The sequence below is a fragment of the Triturus cristatus genome, chromosome 2_2 (assembly GCF_964204655.1).
Source record: "Triturus cristatus chromosome 2_2, aTriCri1.1, whole genome shotgun sequence".
NCBI lineage: Eukaryota > Metazoa > Chordata > Amphibia > Caudata > Salamandridae > Triturus > Triturus cristatus.
The window spans coordinates 998080372-998105449 of record NC_140582.1 but is presented as its reverse complement, the minus strand read 5'-3'; the positions used below and the strand labels follow the sequence as shown (position 1 = coordinate 998105449).

Below are 25078 nucleotides of genomic sequence, written 5' to 3'. Positions count from 1 at the left end.
CTCCCCGCTCCCCGCTTCCCGCCACAACCGCTGACCCCGCTCCTTTTTTCCTTCTGTACCCTACCCGCTCCCGCCTCCCAGCTGCTCCGCCCCCCCGCGCACTGGGCCATATATGGCGACCGTGCGACGCAGGTGAGTGTGACCTAGTTCTAGGACACTCCCGCGCCGCACGGCCACCAGCTGCCGCGTGTGCCTCCCTGCCTAACTGCCTCGCTGCCTGGCTGCCGCGTGACCACGCCCCCTCCTTCGAGCGGCGTGGTCCGTGCTCGCCGCTCTCTCCCTGGTGTCATCGTTGGTAGATTTGTTGTATTTGCTGTAAATTGTGCAGTTTTACTTCTGTATTGCCTGTCTCTCTGTCTGCGGTCTGTGTAGCTGCCCTCCGTCTTCCCTCCACGCTCCCCGCTTCCCGCCACCACCGCTGACCCCGCCCCTTTTTTCCTTCTGTACCCTCCCTGCTCCCGCCTCCCAGCTGCTCCACCCCCCGCGCACTTGGCCATATATGGCGACCGTGCGATGCAGGTGAGTGTGACCTAGTTCTAGGACACCCCCGCGCCGCACGGCCACCAGCTGCCGCGTGTGCCTCCCTGCCTAACTACCTCGCTGCCCGGCTGCCGCGTGACCACGCCCCCTCCTTCGAGCGGCGTGGTCCGTGCTCGCCGCTCTCTCCCTGGTGTCATCGTTGGTAGATTTGTTGTATTTGCTGTAAATTGTGCAGTTTTACTTCTGTATTGCCTGTCTCTCTGTCTGCGGTCCGTGTAGCTGCCCTCCGTCTTCCCTCCCCGCTCCCCGCTTCCCGCCACCACCGCTGACCCCGCCCCTTTTTTCCTTCTGTACCCTCCCCGCTCCCGCCTCCCAGCTGCTCCGCCCCCCCGCGCATTTGGCCATATATGGCGACCGTGCGACGCAGGTGAGTGTGACCTAGTTCTAGGACACCCCCGCGCCGCACGGCCACCAGCTGCCACGTGTGCCTCCCTGCCTAACTGCCTCGCTGCCCGGCTGCCGCGTGACCAAGCCCCCTCCTTCGAGCGGCGTGGTCCGTGCTCGCCGCTCTCTCCCTGGTGTCATCGTTGGTAGATTTGTTGTATTTGCTGTAAATTGTGCAGTTTTACTTCTGTATTGTCTGTCTCTCTGTCTGCGGTCCGTGTAGCTGCCCTCCGTCTTCCCTCCCCGCTCCCCGCTTCCCGCCACCACCGCTGACCCCGCCCCTTTTTTCCTTCTGTACCCTCCCCGCTCCCGCCTCCCAGCTGCTCCGCCCCCCCCGCGCACTTGCCCATATATGGTGACCGTGCGACGCAGGTGAGTGTGACCTAGTTCTAGGACACCCCCGCGCCGCACGGCCACCAGCTGCCGCGTGTGCCTCCCTGCCTAACTGCCTCGCTGCCCGGCTGCCGCGTGACCACGCCCCCTCCTTCGAGCGGCGTGGTCCGTGCTCGCCGCTCTCTCCCTGGTGTCATCGTTGGTAGATTTGTTGTATTTGCTGTAAATTGTGCAGTTTTACTTCTGTATTGCCTGTCTCTCTGTCTGCGGTCCGTGTAGCTGCCCTCCGTCTTCCCTCCCCGCTCCCCGCTTCCCGCAACCACCGCTGACCCCGCCCCTTTTTTCCTTCTGTACCCTACCCGCTCCCACCTCCCAGCTGCTCCGCCCCCCCGCGCACTTCGCCATATATGGCGACCGTGCAAACGCGCAGCGTTGACGTGCAGCGGGCGCGCCGATTGTGCGCCGAAGGTGCGCCAAAGGTAAGCCCATCTGCGCCCGTCCGTGCCTGGCCCGCGCCCAGCACCCGTACCCCTGGCCCCCGAGGACCCCAGCCCACCCGCCAGACGTACGACGCCGCCACCCTCATCGCACTCAACACCGGCCGAACCCCGGGATGCCACCAAGCCACCCCGAGACGCACCCACGGACCCTTCAGCTGCCTCACCTGCAAGTTCACCTGCATCCGGACCTGCCCGCCACCAGCACCTGGCAAGCCGAACACCAGCAGCAACCACCTCAAGTGCATCCTCCTCAACACCCGCTCCGTCCACAGACACGCCATCGAACTCTGGAACCTCCTCGACACCACAGCCCCGGACGTTGCCTTCCTCACAGAGACCTGGATGAACGGCTCTTCAGCGCCCGACATCGCCATCCCTGAGGGCTACAAGATCACCCGGAGGGACCGCACCGCCAACCAGATGGGAGGAGGCATCGCCATCATCCACAGGAACACCATCCGTATCACGACCAGCACCGACAACTCCCTAACCACCGCCGAACACCTGCACTTCCAGATCCACACCGACCCGAAGACCACCCTCAGAGGCACCCTGATCTACCGACCCCCGGGACCACGCACCCAATTCAGCGAGGATATCGCCGACTTCGTCAGCCCGCATGCCCTCCCCTCCGGACACACACTCGACGCCGTCTTCTCATCCAGCACAGACATCGCCTTCAGCCACGCCACAGAACTTCACTGGACGGACCACAGCTGTGTCCACTTCACCTTCAAAAGAACGGCGACCCACCACCACCAGCCTCAGGTTGCCCGTAGAAGCTGGAACAAGATCACAGCTGACCAGCTCGCCGCCTCCCTGCGCCAGCACCCTCCTGCCAGCTCAGCGAACCCCAGCCAGGCCGCCGAAAACCTCACGAAGTGGATCAGCAACTGCGCGGACGAACTCGCCCCTCTGAGGACCCCGCCCAGCAGACCTGGCAGCAAGAAGGCCCCATGGTTCACCGACGAACTCAAGAGCTCCAAGAAGAACTGCCGAGCCCTCAAGAAAGTCTGGAGAAGGGAACCAACACCGGACAACATGTCCACCCTCAAGCTCGCCACCCGGAAGCACCACCAACTGATCCGCGCCGCCAAGAAAACTGCATTCAAAGACCGGCTGGACAACAATGCACACAACTGCAAAGAACTCTTTAACATCGTGCAAGAGCTCTCCAACCCCAGCGCAGGAAACAACGACATCACCCCATCGCAAGACCTCTGCAACTCCCTCGCCTCCTACTTCCACAACAAGATCGCAGACATACACAACAGCTTCAGCATTCATCCGACACACGCCACGACCACAGCAACGCCGCCCACCACCACCCTCCGCGCCTGGACTACGATCAGCACCGAAGACACCGTCCACATGATGAATTCCGTCCACTCCGGATCTCCGACCGACCCCTGCCCTCACCACGTCTTCAACAAGGCAGACGCTGTCATCGCACCCCACCTGCGGGACATAATCAACACCTCCTTCGACACCGCCACCTTCCCCGAGAGCTGGAAGCACGCAGAACTCAGCGCTCTACTCAAGAAACCCACTGCGGACCCCACCGAACTCAAGAATTACCACCCCATCTCGCTCCTCCCGTTTCCAGCCAAAGTCATCGAGAAGACCGTCAACAAGCAGCTGGCCGCCTTCCTCGAGACAAATGGATCCCTCGACCCCTCACAGTCTGGCTTCCGAGCCAACCACAGCTCCGAGACCGCCCTCATCGCTGCCACCGACGACATCAGAGCCCTGATGGACAACGGAGACACTGCGGCCCTCATCCTCCTAGACCTCTCCGCGGCATTCGACACGGTCTGCCACCGCACCCTAGTACAGCGCCTCAGCAACGTCAGAATCCAGGAGAAGGCTCTGGATTGGATCATCTCCTTCCTCGACGGAAGGACACAGAGAGTCCGCCTACCACCGTACAAGTCAGAGGCCACCAAAGTCATCTGCGGCGTCCCTCAAGGATCCTCGCTGAGCCCCACCCTCTTCAACGTCTACATGAGCCCCCTCGCGGCCATCGCACGCCAACACAACCTCAACATAATCTCCTACGCCGACGACACCCAGCTGATCCTCTCCCTGACCAACGACCCCGCCGCCGCCAGAGCCGATCTGCACGAAGGGATGAAAGACGTAGCCGAGTGGATGACGACCAGCCGCCTGAAACTGAACTCAGACAACACGGAGGTCCTCATCCTGGGCCCCTCGCCCTCCGCCTGGGACGACTCCTGGTGGCCCCCCGCCCTGGGCACCGCACCCAAACCGACGGACCACGCACGCAACCTTGGCTTCATCCTGGACTCCTCCCTCTCCATGACCAGGCAAGTCAACGCCGTCTCCTCGGCATGCTTCAACATCCTACGCATGCTACGGAAGATCTTCTGGTGGATCCCCACCGAGACCAGGAAGACCGTCACCCAGGCCCTCGTCACCAGCCGACTGGACTACGGCAACGCCCTCTACGCCGGTACCACCGCCAAGCTCCAGAAGAGACTCCAGCGGATCCAGAACACCTCAGCCAGACTCATCCTCGACATCCCACGTAACTGCCACATCTCCGGACACCTGAGGGACCTGCATTGGCTCCCCATCAACAAAAGAATCACCTTCCGTCTCTTCACCCACGCACACAAAGCCCTCCACGACCAAGGCCCGATCTACCTCAACAACCGAATCAACTTCTACGCTCCCAAACGCCACCTCCGATCAGCCAGCCACGCCCTCGCCGCCGTCCCGCGCATCCGAAGAGCGACAAAAGGAGGGAGGTCCTTCTCCTACCTGGCCGCCAAGACCTGGAACTCCCTCCCGACCGACCTGCGCCTGACCCAGGACCACCTCTCCTTCAGGAAGAAGCTGAAGACCTGGCTGTTCGAGCAGTAACGGCACCCCCCCCCCCCCCAAGCGCCTTGAGACCCTACGGGTGAGTAGTGCGCTCTACAAATGCTTTGATTGATTGATTGATTGATTGATTGAACGATTTTATAAAATTTTCTATTAAGTGAGGGTTGGAGCTCAATAACACCAAAAACAAAGTTTATGACCTTTAATCCCACAAAGAGTAAAGGTTATGATTGTAAACTGTAGGCTAAGAATGACCCCATAGAACAGGATTCCCACTTTGACTAACTATCTAGGGATATGGCTTTCATGAAACCTAGACTGGTCTATGCAGGTCCAAAAATCCCAATGCTCACTGCTACATTATACGTCACGATTGACAAAGAGTTTTAGTAAAACCTGCTCAAAGAGAGTCCCCCCAGCAATTGAGATATATAATGTAAAGGCTCCTGGTGCCGCTTTGTATTGCTCTGAGTTTTTGGGCCATGCAAACTGTAACATGCTAACATTGGTAGAAAACTGTTTTATGAGTTCCCTTTTTGCCCCCCCAAGTAAGCCCCTGAGTCCACTGTTTATTGATTTGGCAATTAGACAGATCTCCTGGAAGGCCAAGTCCAGGCCTTTGCTTTATTGTCATACACTCTAGAACTCGCCCGCTCTAGAAGCTATTAGGGAAACCTTTAGGGATCTTTGGCTACCCAGGTGCTTACAAACTACCATGGCCAGAGGAATCCAATTCTGTCTCTAAAATGGCTTTTAAAACTACCTCGGAAACTGTTCCTGCAGTTTAGGTACCAGTCCCTTCCCACCTGAGTATTCTGCACAAAGTGAGCTGACATACCAAATAAGGGTGACGAGTGTCCAGCGTGTAGAGGATGCTCAGAGACTGTCCCCCACATCTTGTTCTTCTGCTCTGCCTATGACCATCAGAAGAAAAACTGGCTATCGCCCCTGTGTAGGACCTAGGGGATCAGAAAGAATATGGAGGCCTTTAGGATCTTAAGGACTGATGGCTCTAGGTTGGTGGTTTTTGAAGTTTCAAGATTTCTTATGGGCGCTTGGATTTGGCACTCAAAATGTATTCATGCTACTGACCAGCAATTATTAGGTTAATGATGTGGGAGGGCCTGGTGCGGGATTTACTTCTCATATTTTGTATTATATGCTACTATAGTCCCTAATAATTGAGTCACTATGAATTTCACATTTTATACTCATTTGTGCTTTTGTGATTGCACTTTTATTGATTTAAAATTCTGTATTTTACTTGTGTTTAAAAGCAATTTACTGGCATTTGTTGCATGAAGACACTATGTAGCTACTGTGTTCTCATAACTGTACGCTGACCGTAAGTGTTGTAAGTACAGCTCCTTCAATAATCACACTGGTCTGGCAACTCGTGGTTGGGAGAATTTGGGAACTTCCATTAAGTATTATATTAATTATAGCGGGTCCATGAGTATAAAGTGAGTACTTTTGAGGTTTTTAATTTGTACAGTATCTATGAATTTTGATTGGATGGGTCTAAATATGATATTGTATGTGTGCCTTCATAATCCTTGGAGATCGACTAAAGTCTTTGAACGGCAAAAGGCTTTTCATAATAATCTGCTTCACAAATAGATTGCCTAAACAAAATGTACCATGATCAATTACTTACCTAATGCTCTGTTATATCCTGCTTTTAGGCGACCAGCGTGTGTTCCTGCTGGTATTACTGCTGGTGTAAGGCTGCATGAGTGTGTGCATGTTTATGTTTTAATATCAAACTATGAATCACAATATGATTCAGTATATATTATTTAAGAATATTTGGTCCTGACGAAGGAAGCCTGCCCCATTAAAGCGTTACATGTTGCCATAATATATAGACCAGATCTGTTACGCACAGGATTTAGATAGCCTAGAGCATCCTACACAATACTCGTACTCTACTTTCTGTTTTTAACCTTATCAGGTTGACTAGTAAAAAAGTAGTCAACTGAGATGACATCCTAGATAATTGTAATTATTACTCTTTTTTTCCTACAGTATCAAGAGCTTCTAGATCTCTGGTTGAGCCTACCCAAAAGTATTATCTCTAAGGGAGAGGTGTCCTTTGATGAAGCATGCTACTATGAAATTGTGGCTGAGTGCCCCTATCATAGCCCCAATGTGTTTCTCAGGTGCAGGATCTGCAGTTTTGACACATATAATTTGATTTGAAGTTTCTGGGATATCTTATCTTACTATGAGGGTTGTTATGGCCTTGGTGAGTTTGTGAGATTACTCTAATAATTCTCCTCTTTCTCCCTTTTGATTCATACATCTGTCCAAACATACAATCAGAACAGCCAGGTGGGTGTACGTTGGTTTTCTTCACTGGTCAAGAGAAATACCTTTGGGACACTAAATGTGAGGTGTTCTCATTTACACCTTTGGTGAGCACAAGAGCTGGGAGATAAATATAATTCAAAAACAGCAACAACTCCAGTGCTTACCAAGTGAATGCCTTAAGAACAGGAAGGAAAATAGACAAACAACAAAGTTCAGATAGGAAATAAGGAAAAGGGACTGTTTTCTGCCATCAGCAGATGTCCAAATATCAGGATGTGGAATAAAATCTGCATGCATAGTTAAAAACAGTACAGGAGCTGTAAATATAATGAATATATATATGTGAGCCACAAAATACTGTTTATTGGTTATCTGTATTATTTGTTAAAAAAACCTAGGGCCAGGCTTGTAAATACCTGGTCACACTGCAGAGACCACATGTGCTTAAGGAGCATTTTAATTAATGGACAATAATACTCTATGGCACTATTATGTGAGGACACCGATAATTGTTAAATAACCAGTCCATAGGAGTCGCTTTGATGTATTTTAGTAGAGATCACCCCTTTAAAAAAAATATAATGGCTCTTGCATATTGTTTCACTATAAATAATGCTTTCAATTGCTTTATAATGGTTTTATTGACATTGGAAAATTACATAGTAGAATAATACTATGATAATTGACCAACAGTGAACAAGTCTGAATGTCCATGCAATTACATAATAACTGACTTGAAAGTAATTCTACCTGTACAAAAATAAAGTCCAAGCAACAGCCGAAAAATAGTTGTTACATTTACACAAGCATACCAGCCCCACCTCCATCAGTACTTAAGTGCGATTATAGCATATTGGACTTGTAACATAGCAGACAGGATATCCACCATGTTTTGATGGAGTGCCCCATCTGTTAAACTCTAAATAGGGCTCCAAATCTCTAGCTACCAAATCCTGTTGAATGAAAAGTTGTTTGGGAGTTCATTCTGAGCTTTGAGCAAGAGATCTGGGAAATGTTTCCAGTGGTCACAGGTAACTTTGGTTTCTGGCTATAATTTTCAGCACGCCAGGCGGATGTATGACGTAACAACGCGAGTTATTGCAACGCGTGCTGTTACATCGCGGTCGTTACAACGCCTGTGATGTTACCACGCTATCCCATTACAGCGCAAGTCTTTACATCGACTTGCACTAGATGGCGTGCTAACATTACAAAAGTGAAATTTACTATTCCAACTCCAGTCCACTTAACAGTAGGGAAGGTGTTGGGATCGTAAACGACACTATTTTTAATGTTAGCACGCCATCTAGCGCAAGTCGATGTAAAGACTTGCGTTGTAATGGCATAGCGTGGTTACATCGCGTTCGTTGTAACGATTGCGATGTAACCGCATCGCGGTGTAATAACCGCGTTGTAAAGGTTGTTCCCCACGCCAGGCATTAGAAAATAAACTCCCATAGTACAACCCAGAATTCCATACAAGATCAATTCCCAATACAAAAATAGGTACAGTCCACTCAATGTTCTGAACACTTCCAGATTACCAGGAATCAACTAAAGGTCAGCAGCTGCCTCTAGGATCACAAGTCCTTCTCCAGCCAAACACTTTCCAGGAGACAAATTCCCAGCAGTGCTAGCAGACTGCCCACAGTAGACTCAGGGCCTCATTTATGGTATTTTGGCATAGGGCAGCACAACAAGGCACATTTCTGTGCTGCCCTACGCCAAATTGAAAGGGTAGGAATGCATTGAATTTAAGCAACAAGGTGCATTCCTGTCCTTTCTGCCTGCAGCGGCGCCATTTTTGGAAGTCTAGTGCCATCGTAGGCACCCTTGCGTCATGATGCAAAGGTATCTCCGTTTCAGGAAGGGTTGTTTTGGTGCAGGAAGGAGGCGTTTTCCTCTTTTTATGTGTGCTGTCTATGTGTGCAGAGAAATAAACATATTTCTCCTTGTTACGCCTCACCTCAGGAGGCGTATGTTTATGAGGCTTCCCCAGGTTTACATCATTTTCCTAATCTGGGGCAGTGTCAAATTCTGTGGTTATTGCGTGGGAAAACCCACCACAATGCCCGCAGAACACCTCCCAGGTGCAGAGTAATGTGGCGCAGTGATTTGCCCTGCGTCACCTTATTTATGATATATGAGGCCACTCAAAAATACACAGGGTGGCCTTGCATGGCTTCAGAAATCTTTATGAGAGCCCTGCGTCAAGCATGTTCCACTTTACGTGGTGCAAAAGTGACACATTGCTCTCATAAATAAGCCCCTCAGCCCTTTGTGTCCATGCAGTCCAGGCCAGTGAGTTATCTGTTTATAGTGCTCCAACGGGCCCTTTACAGAAGAAGAATAAAGGTTGAAGGTTTGCGCAGTATCACATTTATTTCCTGCACAGGTGCATGAGTAATTTCCTATTCTGAGCATCTTTAAGTACTGAGCATCAAGAAAAGGAGTTTGTTAGAGTATTCAAGGAAGAATTGTATTATGTCATTGACAACAGACAATTGCCAAAACCTACATGAGCTCCCAAACCTAATTTTCCATCTTCCATCTTTTCCCAATCTGTGGTCTCAGAGTCTTGTGATTTTTTAGGAAACATTACATAGCGGAGGGCATCCTTTCTAAGGAAGAACTCGCTCCTTTACTTCTTCTATTGAATCATAAAATATCTCAAAAAGTAAAAAAGTTCCTTGCCTAAGTAGTGCAATAAAAATTCAAACGGTCAGAAACCAGAAAAAAAAGGTGCATTCCCAAGTTTCCGGCAGAGGCAAATACATTTCTATCACCCACCTTCATTCTTTTGCTCCACATAGGCTTTTGAAATGAAATAGTAAGTCCATTTATTCAAAAACATAAGATGACATCAGTGTTCTGATTTGTGTGTTTCAGATGACTTTATGTGGAAAAATTCTAAGTAATTGCTGTCACTTTTAATAAGTTATGACCTCAGAACTGTATTTCTTCATGGATTTATGAGCATTCGTACAGCCCTTATGGCCTGAGCTGTGCCACAGTGGATCACTTGGAAACATTTCAGGTTTGTAATTATTACGATTCAAGTGTTAGTAATAATAATAAGCAACTATTAGGAATCGTCTTGCTTACAGTAATCCAATTCTTAACTGTTGGGAGAGTTGTTCTACACTCACACAGTTATTTACTTGGATCTCCACCAGCAACCGAGTACCCTTAGCTTATGTCCATGATTAAACTACAATTTTATCAGGAAGCTCAAGGGTTATCAGAGAGATCAAGCATAGAATGTAAATCTTAATAATAAAAGGAGGCAGGCTATATCTATGTGTAATTCAACAAGCTATTTTTCAAACCTGGAACTAAAAGCAGAGATTCTGATGGCACATTTGAGAATTGTCATGAATTAAGCTATCCTCTCTACTGCCAAATGTTGTATTCATGTTCCCTGCTTCCTCTCAAATATTATTTTTGACGGTGACTGTTTGCGTTCCAATCTGGCAGGGGCCCCAGCCTCACATATCAAGATGGTCTGTTCCAATGAGCAGCAAAGTCAGAACTGGGTAAATGTCAAGATATTGGTTCAAACATTTTGTTTGACATAAATATAGTGTCAGGCCTATTGCGATGGCAAATATACTGTAGGACAGAATATAGAAGGTAAGAACATCGTTTTTTATTAATTTGTTTCATTTTAAAAAGATAGTTGTATGTAATAAAGTGTTTTTAATTATTTTGATGAGTTGTATTTGTTTTTATTTGTAAGTTATCATTTTAATGATGAGTTTATATTATTTTAGTATAGTTTATTGATTGCTACTATATTTAAAGAATTATTTTCATTTCATGTGAAGTTATTGGAGGTTTGCTGGGTTTGTAGGAGAATTGATTGAATTTTCTCTTAAAATCTATATATAAATGCTTATATTTTGTTTTTTAATTTTTAATTTGTTAAATTGATTATTAATTTTGAAAAGTATATAATATATACTGTTAGATAAAATGGTAATTAGTTGCTGTAATTGATAATGTATTAATCAGTTTATTGATGTTGCAAATTATTTCATTGTTTTTAACAATTTGTATAATAAATGATTGTATCTTTACATTATTTATTTTTAGTGCTATTTCTTCAATATTTATTTTTAGTGCTATTTGTTAAATTAATTTGTATTGTTAATTATTTTCAAGTATTATTTTAATTTCATTTTGTGGGTATTGGATTTTTAGAGTAGTAGGTTAGGCAGTGTTTTTAAATATGCATGTTTTTGGAATATTTGTATTTGGTGAATATGTTTATGATTGTTGTATTATTGATTGTTAATGTATTAATCTTAATGTATAATTATTTTTATGAATTATGTAATGTAAACAAATATAATTTTTTTAAATATATTTCTTAAAATATAATTTATGTAAATATGTTTTGTGGGAAATTAGTACATTTATGTTGTTCAATCAGCAACATGCTCCCTTATGTTGAAGTATCAGTAGTAAGCTTGACGTCTCCAATGGTCAACACATTCCTTACTGTTGTTTATGATTGACTGGGAATAATACACTTGACCCGTTTTAAGGCCAATACTTTCCCTACTTTTGCTTATATTGGAGTGGAAATAGAAAATCTGATGCCTACAAGTCTACTTGTTCTATGAATTTCTTTTTTAATTTTATAAGATCTAATTTTATGAAAAATATATTGTAATTTAAGTTTTTTTAATTTTGCATTGTTATTTTGTGAAGTAATGTTATTTTTGATAATTGTTTGTTTCAATTTAAATAATGTTATTGCTTGCCCCGCGGCTTCGGGATCTCTTTGCAGAGGCGGTGGAGAAGGGTTCCTTCCCGCGAGAAACAGATACCGCCACTATAGTCGTCTTGCCGAAAACTCAACCCCCATCGCAGTCCTGCTCCGATTACCGGCCGATCTCTCTTATCAATACCGAGCTCAAAGTCTACGCTACCATCCTTGCGCAACGACTGCGCCCGTTTCTGGCTGTGCTGGTTCACCCGGACCAATGCGGATTTATGCCAAACCGAGGTACCAGACACTGCCTGCGGCGCCTGCATCTTGCTCTGGCCCACCGAGAGCGCCTCTCTCCTTATCTGGCCCTTCTCCTGGTGGACTTCGAGAAAGCTTTCGATTCGGTGGGGTGGGAATATCTTGGGGACACCTTAGAACTCATGGGGTTCGCCCCCAGTTTCATGCCATGGTTCGGGTTCTTTACGCGGACCCGCGAGCTCGGGTGCTGGTCAATGGGACCTTGTCCTGCGCGTTTTCCATAGGGCGGGGGACGCGGCAGGGCTGCCCGCTCTCGCCCCTCCTCTTCGCCCTGGCGATGGAGCCCCTGGCTGTGCTCCTCCGGGCGGATCCTGTCCTCCGTGGCTGGGACTGGCCGGGTATGGTCCCTGATAAAATTGCATTGTTTGCGGACGACGTTCTTATTTATCTCTCAGATCCGGCTGTCTCGGGTGCGCCGAATCCTTCATCGATTTGGGCAGGCATCTGGTCTCCGTTTGAACTCCGGGAAGTCTGTCCTGGTTCCGCTCCACCCTTCACGGGAGTGTTTTGATTGGCAGTCTGACATTCCCCTTCGACGGCTGTCCTTTAAATACCTGGGGATTTGGGTTGCCCTTCTCCCGGAACTGTGCTGGGCTCTTAACGTGGCCCCCGTGGCTAACAAGGCCAGATCAGATATGGCGAAGTGGCAATCTCTCCCATTGAATCCGTTGGGAAGGATCGCTCTTTATAAGATGATGATCCTCCCTCGGTTTTTATATATGCTCCAGAACACGCCCTGCTCCTTCCCCCGCTCCTGGTTTCGGGACCTGGACAAGACCGCGACTAAATTTCTTTGGGGCGGAGGTAGATCCCGGTTGGCCTTGGACCGCTGTCGCGTTCCTTCCTATGACGGTGGCCTGAGCATGACGAATCTTTACCTATACTATCTTGCTGCGCGGCTGCTGGTGGTCCACGACTGGTTTTCGGGTGGATCCGGCTTATAGACTGGAGGTGCGGCTCATCGGATTCTCCTCTATTCAGAATATGCTCTATGGCGCGACGGTCCCTGGATCGCTTCCAGAGGTCGTGCGGGCCCCCTTTCTGGCGCGGCGAGCGTCTCTACGGCACACTCGGTGGTCGAGGGTGCTAACCCGGGTGACACCGCTATGGCATGGCACTTGGATGCGGGAGGTGGCGGGGCTCGGTGGCTTTCGTAGCTGGGACCTCCTGGGGATCTCCTGCCTGGGCGACGTCTGGCGGGGAAGCCACATGTGCTCCTTTCAAGAGCTCCGGAGTCGGTTTTCTCTGCATCCCTCGCAGTTTTATCGTTATCTCCAGTTGCGCCACGCGCTCCAATCTTACGTCCCTCTAGATTCCAAACTCCCTGACCATAGCCCGCCTGAAGCCCAGGTGATGCTGGGATATCTTGGGAAGGGGGGCATCTCCCGCATTTACCGATCCTTGGTTAATAATACCCCGATGGACTGGAGTGGGCTGAAGCAGCGGTGGGAGGCCTGGGTGGGTCCTCTGGACGACAATGATTGGAGGGATGCCCTCATGGCGCCCAGGACAATCACCGCATCGGCTCGATTGTGGCTTGTCCAGGTTTATTACCTTCACACCGCATACCTGACCCCGGAGCGTCTGTTTCGCGCAGGCCTGTGCCAGGGAGCCTCGTGCGGGCGGTGCGGGGCCGGCTTCTGGAGGGAGATTAAAACTGACTTAACTGACGTTCTGGGTTGGGAGGTCCCCCATGACCCTCGATTAGCGCTGCTGGGCATAACGGATGGGCTGGATGGCTCCCGTAACGAGCACTATTTCCTAACCACGGCCCTGGTGGTGGCCAAGAGAGATATAGCGGCCGCCTGGAAGCAGGTTGACCCACCCAAGGGAGGCAAATGGCGCAGAGGGGTGGATTGGTGTGCTGCACAGGAACGGACACTGTACGCTGCGAGGGGTTGCCCCAAAAAGTTCCGTAAAGTATGGGGGAAATGGCTCGGGGGCCTAGTTTAAGGGGGGTATGCGTGGGGCGGGAACGGAGGGAGAGGGGTGGTGGAGATTGCTTGGGCTGCTGTTTTCTAATTACTCTGTGATGGGTCTGACTACTATCAAATTGCTCAATTTGCTGTATGTCCCTTCTGATCTTGATGCCTATTTGAAAATAAAAAAATTGTTTATCAAAAAAAATAATGTTATTGCAGTGTTTTTAAAATATTATATTTTTAGTTTTTAATTTGTGTTAATTATTCATTCATTTCATTTGATAACTTTATTTCGGTCAAAAGACCATAAAAGTGTACATACATACATCCTCAATTACATAGGCACAAATAAAACAATAAATAACATTTAAAGTTAAGAATTCTTTTAAAAAAAGAGATTAAACTTTAAGTCATCAATATGAGAATAATTAAGTTAAGAACGTTTGTCTCCTTCGCCACATACTGTAGAGATAGCGGGATACAGCAAAAACAATATTTGGATCAGTATCATAGACTAGAGTCCTGCAAGCCTGCTTAAAGTGGCGAAAACCCAAGTTCCTACAAATGGGGATCAGCCAACTTTTCCTAATTAAGTGGTAAGTGGGACAAAAGAACAGAGCATGTACAACAGGCTCTGTTTTGTAGTTACAAGCAGGACAGCTTTCCAAATTTCGTGCCTGCCACTTGGAGGAAAAAGACCTAACCGGTAAAGTACCATACCTTAGCTGTATGTACAATTTGCGAGCAAGTGGAGGTTCTATTTTATCCATGAATTCCTCAAGTTTAGGATCTTGTTTAACCATGAGGAATTCTAGGGTTAGCCTACCCGTAGTTGAAGAACTAGAATGTAAAGAAAAGTTTTTCAAGGACACCAAAGAAAGGATTTCCTTCCTTGGTATCGCAAGGCAACTTGCCTCCGGGTTTGCCCACATTTCCGAAAGTCCTAGTTGGGTACAAGCTTTATTAATGTGCAGAAGCCAAGGGATCTTTTTAGATTTAAGTGCAGGCCAGATCTCAGCAAATTCTAATTTAAACGAGGACAATTTGGGCATTGACCACAGCCTTTTCCAGTACAAAATAGGTCTTGCACTGATGATCTCCTCTATTGGGACCAAGCCAAGATCAAACCTAAGGGGGATCAACGGAGTACCAGCCCTAAAGCCTCCCTGAAAAGTGGTCAAAATCCCATTCTCCTCAATCCAGCCAAAGACCCTGTCCAGAAGGACTCTCCCCATTAATTTTTGTGAAGTGTCTATTAGACTAATAGGTCTATAGTTGGAGGGAATCAGTGGGCAGCCCTTTTTGAAATCGGGTACTATTTCAGCCCCGAGCCAGGTATAGGGTACTTCACCCCCCTGTAGAATGCTATTAAATAAAACAACCAGGTAGGGAGCCCAAATCTTTGGTTGGGCCCTAAATAGATCTCCAGGCAGTTTGTCCAAGCCTGGTGCTTTATTTGAAAGCATTTTCCCAATTGCTGATTCCACCTCAATCAGAGTAAAGGGTTCGGTAGGGGCATGATCCACTGGGACTAGGGAGAAGTCTAGGATATCAACAGGGAATCTATCAAGGTCATGTGTGCCATACAAGTCACAGAAGTGTCTTTCCCAAGTTGAGGCTGGGATATTTGGGGCAGGGACAGCAGAATACCCACTGACTCCAGTTGCAACAATAGACCAAAATAATTTAGCATCCTTACAACAGAGCGCATGGCCCAACTGTTCCCACAGTTCAACCTCCCCTTCTTTCTTAGCGTCACTAGTTGCTTTTTTATATAGGGAACGATTTATTCTAATTGCTTCTCTATCCTTGGTTTTTATTACCGACAACAGGGCCTTTTTGGCTAAACGGCACGTTTTATTGAACCACCGAGCTGTTGCAGCCCTTGGCTGTGTGGCCCTTTTTACTGGATACAAGATATCCCGTAATGCAATAACCAATTTGCCGTGGATATCAGTGGGGCTACCCAAAGGTCCAGCTCCCCCCATCTCTTCGATAAATGGAATTATTGTTCCATACAGTTCCGCCAGCTTACTGTTGGACATTTGGAGTACTGGCCACTTTACTCTCCTTCTACAATTTCTAATTATCAATGGATCGGTCGCAAGGTTTACACCCGGGACCGGATTTTTAAGTCCAAAGCTTCCTGGTTTAAGGGTCAGGACTAAAGCATTGTGGTCACTATCCAGCCTCTCCATGACCACAAAATCATAAAGCCTATCCCAATGTTTAGCTTCAATAAAGATGTAATCAATTATTGAAGCATAGTTTGCTCTATTGGACGTTGCTTTCCCGGGTCTATCTGGCATCACCCTACCATTACATGCTCGCAGTGATGCAGCTAAAGAAAGAGACTGTAATTGCAAGACAAGGGGAGTCCATACCTTTACTAAAGGGGTAAGTGGATCAGGAATGTTCCATAATAGATCCACGTCATCACGGTCTCCCGTATTTGGATCCAGTAGAGGCTCAAAATGGCAGTTGAAATCCCCGCCCAAAATTAGCACAGTAGAGGAGCCAAGTGACTGTAGTAATTTAGACAGTGCGGTAATAGCTTCTGATTCAAGGCCCCTCTTAGTAGGTCTTGAGTAGACATTTATCAGAGCAATACCCGGGCCATTCTCTACTTCCAATAATACAAGTTGTACATCCCGTGAATCAGTTAGTTATTAGAATTTTAAATTTCAAGTGTATTTCATGTTATGTATTTTTATATTATGCTCACTCTTTCTATCATTTAAAGTATACATTTTTATTTTATGTGTGCAATTTATACAATTACATTTTATGTTTGTTATAGCATATCTACTTATAATGCAATATTTGTAAAGATAATATAATGGTTAAGAGTAAAGGTTTTATGTGCTTATCAATTTTGTGACAATATTTTGATCTTCCATATTTTTGTAGTCAATATTCTGTACTTTACATACAGTATGGAAAGATAATATTTTTGTTCTCAATATTCTTTGGGGCTTTTTATGTTTTTCAATAATTTTGCCCCCAGTATTTTCTCATATAACTGTTTATGGAGGTACTCCATCAACACATTCAAACATATGTTGGAATGCTATCCAGAAAAAGTGACAGTGGTTTAGGTTATTTGCAAGAATTTCTCCAATCAACTTTTACATGTTTGATGCAATCACCTATGCAACCAAAGGTATGGCCAGAGGTGGGGGATTCTCCCAATTTGTTTCTAAAATTGCACAAGAGTTATGGGCATAGTATTTGCAATGGGGATGATCCTCTCTTACTCTGTTCTTGGGTTTCACAATTCATTACTATTAAGAAGTCTTTTAGACAGTAGGGTGGTGAAAAAGGGGAGGGGGGAATATAAATGGGGTGCAGGTAGATCATAGAGGAGACTATGACCATCTGATATTGTATTGCTTATCTTTTTCAAAAATGAATAAAGACAGCTGAAACTTAAATACAATATTTTGAAGGTGCTACTGTATTATGAAGTCTGTTGTAGAAATACAGTGTATCCACTTTGTTTAAACAATAGTGTTACAGATTCTGATACCATTTCTTTAAGCAGTTGTATACAAACTGTCATATTTATGCCTCTACAAATAATAACATTTATGGTAATAGTAATAACAAACCTGGTATAAACTATTTGTTGATTAGCACTTAGGAACTACAGTCTGACCATATCACATCAGTGGCTGAAAAGTACAATTGCATAACTTCAATTAGAGTGTCTGTTAACTAGAGATCCAGGATATCTTCTTTAAAACTTTCTAAGGCTTCATATATTGATAATTTTCTCATATGAAAGCTTATTTACATCCAAATACAAATGAAAGAGAAAAGATAAGCATTAGGTTAAATATTCAGCAACTAGAACCAACCAACATCAAGAAATAAAGAAGACAATGTATCTTGACTCTTTTGATTCATTGCCTAGTACTAAGCAGAACATTCCTGAGTTAGCTACTATTACTAACTTACATCAAGCAACACAGGAGACATTGAATCTAGGTTCTACAGATTCATCGATTAGCACTAATGAAAATATTTTTGAGCTGGCCACTAGCACCAACTCACAACAAGCTATGCAGGAGACATTGAATTTAGATGCTGTAGATTGACTGGCAAGGAATTATAGAGGGAACAGGAAGGCAAAGGGAGTCTTCCCCCAACAAGATACGAACCCTGTTAATCCCAATATTCTTTTTGGTCCTGAACCAAGCCTTGAGGTTACTTGTCACGCTATTCATTTAGATAGTGAAGACAACTGTCTCCCACTTAGAGATACGCTGATCACACACACACACTCCCGATCACTAAACGGTTAAAAATAATTTCTTGGAACTTAGCCGGCTAAAACAAAAACTCAAGAAACCAGATTGGCAGAATTATATAGAGGGCTTTGACCTCTGTCTCTTCCAGGAGAAATGGGCCAGGTAATCGCAGCACAAATTAGGGTACAGAACTTTTATTATAGAGGCAGTACAATCAAAAAAAGGGAGGGCATCAGGGGAACTGATCATATGGGTAAAATTAACCTAAATGTCAACATAGAAACTGTAGTAACAGACTCATTGGATATCTTGGGCCTGAAACTTAGGTTTTTTAACACCACACAATTGTATCCTTTTAACATCTATGTAAGACCCAGGGAATCGTCAAAAGAAGCGCCTTTATTAGAGCATTCTAAGGAGGTCTTGGGACCTATGGATCTCAAAGATGCCATCATCATACGGGGTGACTTTAATTGCTGTTATGAACCTATGGTGGGTCTTGAAGTAGTGTCCAAAGAGGAAGACCAACTTAGAGGCATCCCTAGTCTTCAGACAAAAAATACAGTGAGATGTACGACCTCGGCCATCCAAATGTTTCACTTTACCATTGAAAAAGGTTTTAGAGCATGGAATGGTCTCCTTCCCTGAGATTTCGCTTGCGAAAATAATTTTATTAGAGGAAACCCTTACGGTCGAGAATAGATTATATACTTATCAGTACACCACACTGGGCATACATACAGGACTTTAAGGTCGATAAGAGATCAGAGAGCGACCATCTCCCGCTATGCTTAGATTTAGACGGGCAACATTTCCCATTCCATGAGACATTAGAACCTGACCCAACAGTAGAGCTAAGAATGCCCCTGGTAACTAACAACCGAAGGTCAGTCAGATGGCCCACTGTGTTGGACCAAGTGGAACCCGTAACTAATATTTATAACATTTTTATTGCCTTGGTGGGTCCTTATCTGGAACAAGATCATGAAATCACCAAGATAACCTACATCCACCAAAGATTGGTAGAAAAAATACAAACAAACCTAACAAAGCCTGGGACAAAAAAGAAACTTGCAAGGAAAGGGATTCAGCCTTCTAATCCATGGTATGACAAAAATGCAGGTTGGCCAAAACTAGGGTTATTAGTGCCCTCAAAAATAAAAACGCAATTGAGATTCGAGTAGAAAGAACTAAATATAAGAAAATAAAAAAGGTAACCCAAAGAAATTGGGAAGACAGCATCTGGGAGGAGCTTATAACTGCGGCAAAACATGGGGACCAATCCATGTTTTGGAAACTGATGACCCATGGATCTAGAAACGATGTGACAGCTTCTGACTATTATTTAAACCCTACCACCTGGCAGAGGCATTTTACAAACCTCTATAATATCACGTCTGACACTGAATTAGTTAGCCACTCTGTATTTAATCCTTGGGGGTTCTTGTCTATTAATCAAATAACATCTTTACAGTTCAGCATGGAGGAAACTGCACTTGCAGTAGCAGCCATCAAGTCATCAAAGGCTCCAGGCCCTAATAGAATACCTATTTAAACACTGCCAGGAAGTGTGAATAACTGTACATAAACGAACTGACAAATGCAATAGCCAGGAGGCAGCCGGTGCCACCATCCTGGAAGGGAGCCGAGATAGTCCCCATCTATAAAAAAGGCAACAGGGAAGAGCCTGCAAATTATAGGCCCATAAGCCTGATAGATGTCCTACAGAAGGTTTATGTCAAACAAATCTTAACTAGGTTCACTGACTGGATGACAGAAGAAAACATACTATCATCATGTCAGGCTGGTTTCAGACAAAAAACAAGCACAATAGACCAGATATTTAGATTGATGATCATAAATTGGAAATATACAAGATTAAGATCCAGCCACCTATATGTCGCCTTCATTGACCCAATGGTGACATCTGACTCCATTCCAAGGGCCCAGTTGTGGGAATCCTTACACCAGCAGGGTGTACCTGATGAGATCTTAATTCAAATTATCAGGTTACACCAAGACCACTACGCCAAAGTACGATGGGGCAAAGGAGGTGAGCTTACTGATGTGATACCAGTTTAGAGGGGAGTGCGCCAGGGTTGTGTCCTGGCACCGACCCTCTTTCTCTTGTATGTAAATTATTTGGTTAAACATCTCCAAAACTGTGTGCATGATTCACCAAAATTGGGAGGTAATCACATCTGCGCCCTAACATTTGCAGACAATACCATCTTGCTGTCTCAAACACCCAGTGGCTTGAAGAATCTGCTTAACAGCCTTAATGAATATTGTAAAGTAAAAGGTCTTGAGGTGAACCCTAAAAAAACGAAATATATGGCTATAAGGCCACATAGAAGTTTTAAGAACCAATTATATTTGAATGGCATAGAACTGGAACGAGTATCAAATTTCGTATACTTGGGGGTCACTTTATACTCTAAACTTTCCTGGGCCGCACAGATAGAGAAGTCGAAGGCTATTCTAACACAAAATTCTATCCCCATTGTAAAACAATAATCAGCAACATCCTCTAAAGCCATCACTCCTGCTCTGGAAGTATATAAGGCCAGAGCTCAAACTGCAGCCCTATATGGTGCGGAGATTTGGGGAAGTGGTACTCTTAAATCCTTAACTATTGCCAAAAATACAATTTTGAGAATGTTTGTTGCCCTTCCCCAACATACTCCACTGAGCCCCCTGACTTACAATCTGGGTATTAAACGCTTGGAGTACCTAGCAATCTGGAGAACACCGGAACTATCAGTGTATAGAGAATCACTTATCGAACTCCTGGCACTTGACACCCAAGTTTCTTTTCCTTGGTTGTCTCACATTAGATCATGGCTTTTGGAATTAGGATTGAGCAGATATTGGTTGAATCCAACTCTGCTAACTCCTATGTCAAAACGCGAGATCAAATTTTTATTCTGGGAATTTGTCAGAGATAACGTAATTTCAAGCAGTTCCCATGGAAGACTTACCTTGCAATTCTTCCAGTTTAAAACGACACCCCATTTCGAGACGTTCTTAGATGAAATAGAACCGTTATTGGCAAAGTGTTTATACCTGAAATTTAGATATGTTATATTACATCTAAACACTTTTGTTGCCAAACAATCAACGTCACAAGCCAAGGAGGGGGAGTCCCATTGCACCTTATGTCGAATGGGGGTTGATGAAGATATTCCACGTTTTGTTTTTTTGCTCAGTATATAGACAAGGTAGAAGGAAGTGGATAAGACCGATAGCTAGGTGCCTTGGTGTCAGGAGAATGAACGATATGTTAAGAATATTAAAAACTGACAACTCACGCTTAAAGTTTTTGCCCTCAGCCGATTTCTATTGGCTGTTAACTTCACGAGGAAAAAGAGAGGGCAAAAATTATAATCTTTTAACGATGGCTGTTAATTGAAGACACCTAGAGGTAATGCTGTACAATCTGGCAGGAACTATTATGACAAAAATCAAAGGGGACCATACATTCTGGTTAAGACCACATGAAATTGAAATAATCATGCTTCTGTGTAAAAACGTAACTATTTTTAAAACTGTTGTGTATTTATTATCTTCCATGTTTTTAGTAATAATATGATGATTTTAAGAACTGATAGCTTTAGTTTAATTGCCATTTTATGGAACTTTTCATGAATACTTAAATCTTACCAGTCTTCCTATCAGTTTGGATATAAATTAATCCATGCCAACGTTCTTGTAGAACGGTATATTACAAGATTTGGCACCATTTGCATTTATTGCACACGCACCTTCTAAGGAAATTGATTCTATTAGTACAGAATAAATAGTATTTTGCTGCTATTATATTGCATAGGCACTTTTTAAACGAATAAGACAGCAGTGTAATCCCCAGGTTGTCAAGACCAACTGGCGGACCTCAACCAGATTCAAAACGAACTGCAATAGACTAAATGTATATAGATTTGATAAAGCGAGCAACGGATGAATGTATTTTAAAAATCTTTTGATGCATGTTTTGTATTTTATTGTTTTTTACCTTCATGGTCTTTTAGGCCAAAATAAAGTATTTTGATGATGAATAGATAATTAATTTGTCCAACCTGTAAGTATGGGGACTCCACGGAGGCAGTTACAGATTTGTATACATGTGGACCACATTATGTATTGGGCTGCTGTTTTCTATTCAACATAAAGAGCAGATCTAGTGACCGCTGCCCAAAAACATTGACAGCACTGGGCCTAAAGATTTTTTATTTATATCACTGATTGGTGTCCAAGGGTTTCTTCACACTTGTGGATTATGCAAGTGAGTGAAGTAGTTATGCTACTATTTCTGCACTCCCCAACCTATGATTATGTTACCATCGGAAAGGTGTGTAACTAGCTGTAGTAGCAGATAAAACAGTCATGTTCTGATGGGTTGTCTAGGCAAGATTGGTATATTTTAATTCTTGGAGGAACAAATTCCAATTCAAAACAAGTTGATCCAGAGGTGAACAAGTCCTTTATTTGCACTCACACATAGGAGTGGGTATGAAGTATGAGAAAAGGGGTGGCACAGCCAACACGTGTTTCGCCCCCTACATGGCCTATAGGCCTGGGGCTTCTTCAGGGCGGGTATTTCTGTAATAGGAAGTTTCAACGATGTGCTAGGTAAATAACGTAGGATTCTCAAGTCTTGGCTAATGCCTGATACGAGCGTTCTGTTCGGTTCGGTTACCGAACCGAACAGAACGCTCGTATCAGGCATTAGCCAAGACTTGAGAATCCTACGTTATTTACCTAGCACATCGTTGAAACTTCCTATTACAGAAATACCCGCCCTGAAGAAGCCCCAGGCCTATAGGCCATGTAGGGGGCGAAACACGTGTTGGCTGTGCCACCCCTTTTCTCATCCTTCATACCCACTCCTATGTGTGAGTGCAAATAAAGGACTTGTTCACCTCTGGATCAACTTGTTTTGAATTGGAATTTGTTCCTCCAAGAATTAAAATATACCAATCTTGCCTAGACAACCCATCAGAACTTTTTCTAAAATTAGGGGGATAGGGGTTTCCCCCTGTCATCGGGCAAGAACCAGTACCTCTCGACCAACGCTTAATACCTGGCGAGTAAGGGATAGGGGCCTTTCTCCCCTCTCTTGAAGAAAACAGTCATGTTCACCTACTTGAAAATGAATCAGTGTTAGGCTGCTTTACATAGGCACTATATCTGAATAGCTGCCACCACAATATTTTATTTCTGAACATGCTCAAAAGTGTAAAATGTGCATAAGACTGAGCAACAGAGGGTAAATTATAGCTCAAAGATTAGTCTAAAATTACAAGTAAGGGGACAGGCAAATAGCCCAATTCCTAAGACTAAGAAAAAGGGGAAAGAGAAATGACTGAAATGGACTACGAGCAGGATTTCAGTTTTACCACTTTTGATGCAGAGCCAGCTATTCAGCATTCAATGATGGACCCACATAGAATATTGCAACAGTTTTAGGAGGTTGCCAGATGCATCATCAAGCATTACTGAAACTGTGTGTCAGTCTCTTACTTGTGGTAAACTAACCTGAAGGAATCTAAGATAACAGCAAAAGGACCATGTAGGCAATAAACACCAATAGTGACAATGCAAATCTCATGGAAACAACATATTTGATGGTTGCTACTCCTGAGAGGAATAGCTCCAAATTAAGTTCATGGGAGTAGTTTTGAGGAATGACGACTTTCCAGTTCCTGAGCCATGAGCTGATACGAACAATAATTTATACGATAAAAGGTGTAGAATGGCCTCTTTGCCCCAGTACCATCTGAACCCTGACTGGAAGCCACTCAAAAGGTAATTTGCTTCCAAATGAGATAACAGTTGTGGGTGACAACAGTTTTGAGCCCCTTTGCCACACATGTAGGGCAGGGATGGGCATGTAGTTGGAAAGTTCATGAGGGTCCAGAGTGGGCTTCTTCAAGTAGGATTATTGTCTATATGTTTTAGGGTATGAGGAATGACATCTCAGATGAGGGAGGAATTTCCTAGACTGATGATGATCGGTGTAGTTGGAAAGTTCATGAGGGTCCAGAGTGGGCTTCTTCAAGTAGGATTATTGTCTATATGTTTTAGGGCATGAGGAATGACATCTCAGATGAGGGAGGAATTTCCTAGACTGATGATGATCGGTGTCAGAGCTGTGAGGATTTTCTGAAGTAAGACAAGATATTGCTAATGTCACTTTCAGAGACTAGTGTGAAGACAAATAGCAGGGAGGCACAGTTGAGGATAAAAAAAAAGGATTAGGTTCTGCAGCTAGTGGGGTGGCAGTGGTGATATGAACGTTGAGGTTTCCAATTTTGCTGATGGAGAACGATAGATTGTCACAAAGTTCTATTGAAGGGACTGGTCTGCTAGAAGATGAGCTGAAAGGCACCGTTTTCTGAAAGATCTGAAACCGTTCTTTGGTCCAGCTTAATGAATCAAATATACAAGACTGAAAGTAACCCTGCTTTGTATAAGACAAAGTTGATTAGTAGCATGTAGAGTGTTACCGAAAGGACATAAGACCATATGGAAATTCGGCTTCATACTAGCATCTTGCAAGCGTTCTATATTTCAATTGGCAGAGGTTAACAGTGTACTATTTATTAGACTTCAATCGGAAGAATAAAGTATCGAGAGCCTTAATCAGTTTGGTTTCCAGGTGGTCAAGAATGTCAGCAGCGGATTCAAGGTATGGTTCACACATTTCTGAATAGCTGAGTGAAAGCACTGACCTGTATTTTGTTCAAAGTTATCAATAACTTGTGATAGCCAATTTCCGGAAAGCTTTTGAGTTGACTTTCAAGCTCCCTGACAATGTAGAATTTGATTAAATAATAATCAGTGAGGGAGAGCTGTTGGAATCCTTGGATATAGAACTCAGGTAAAAGGGAGACCAGAAAACCAAATTTGGTCCTCCGATGTGAGTGGGTTTGGTGACTAATTAAGAGAAGC

General features: G+C 44.8%; 1 protein-coding gene across 2 annotated transcripts in view; it reads right to left on the bottom strand.

The window, feature by feature from the left end:
* Positions 1-25078, bottom strand: part of NSG1 (neuronal vesicle trafficking associated 1) — an 83845-nt gene that overhangs the window by 6430 nt on the left and 52337 nt on the right. The gene's annotated exons all lie outside the window — the stretch shown is intronic.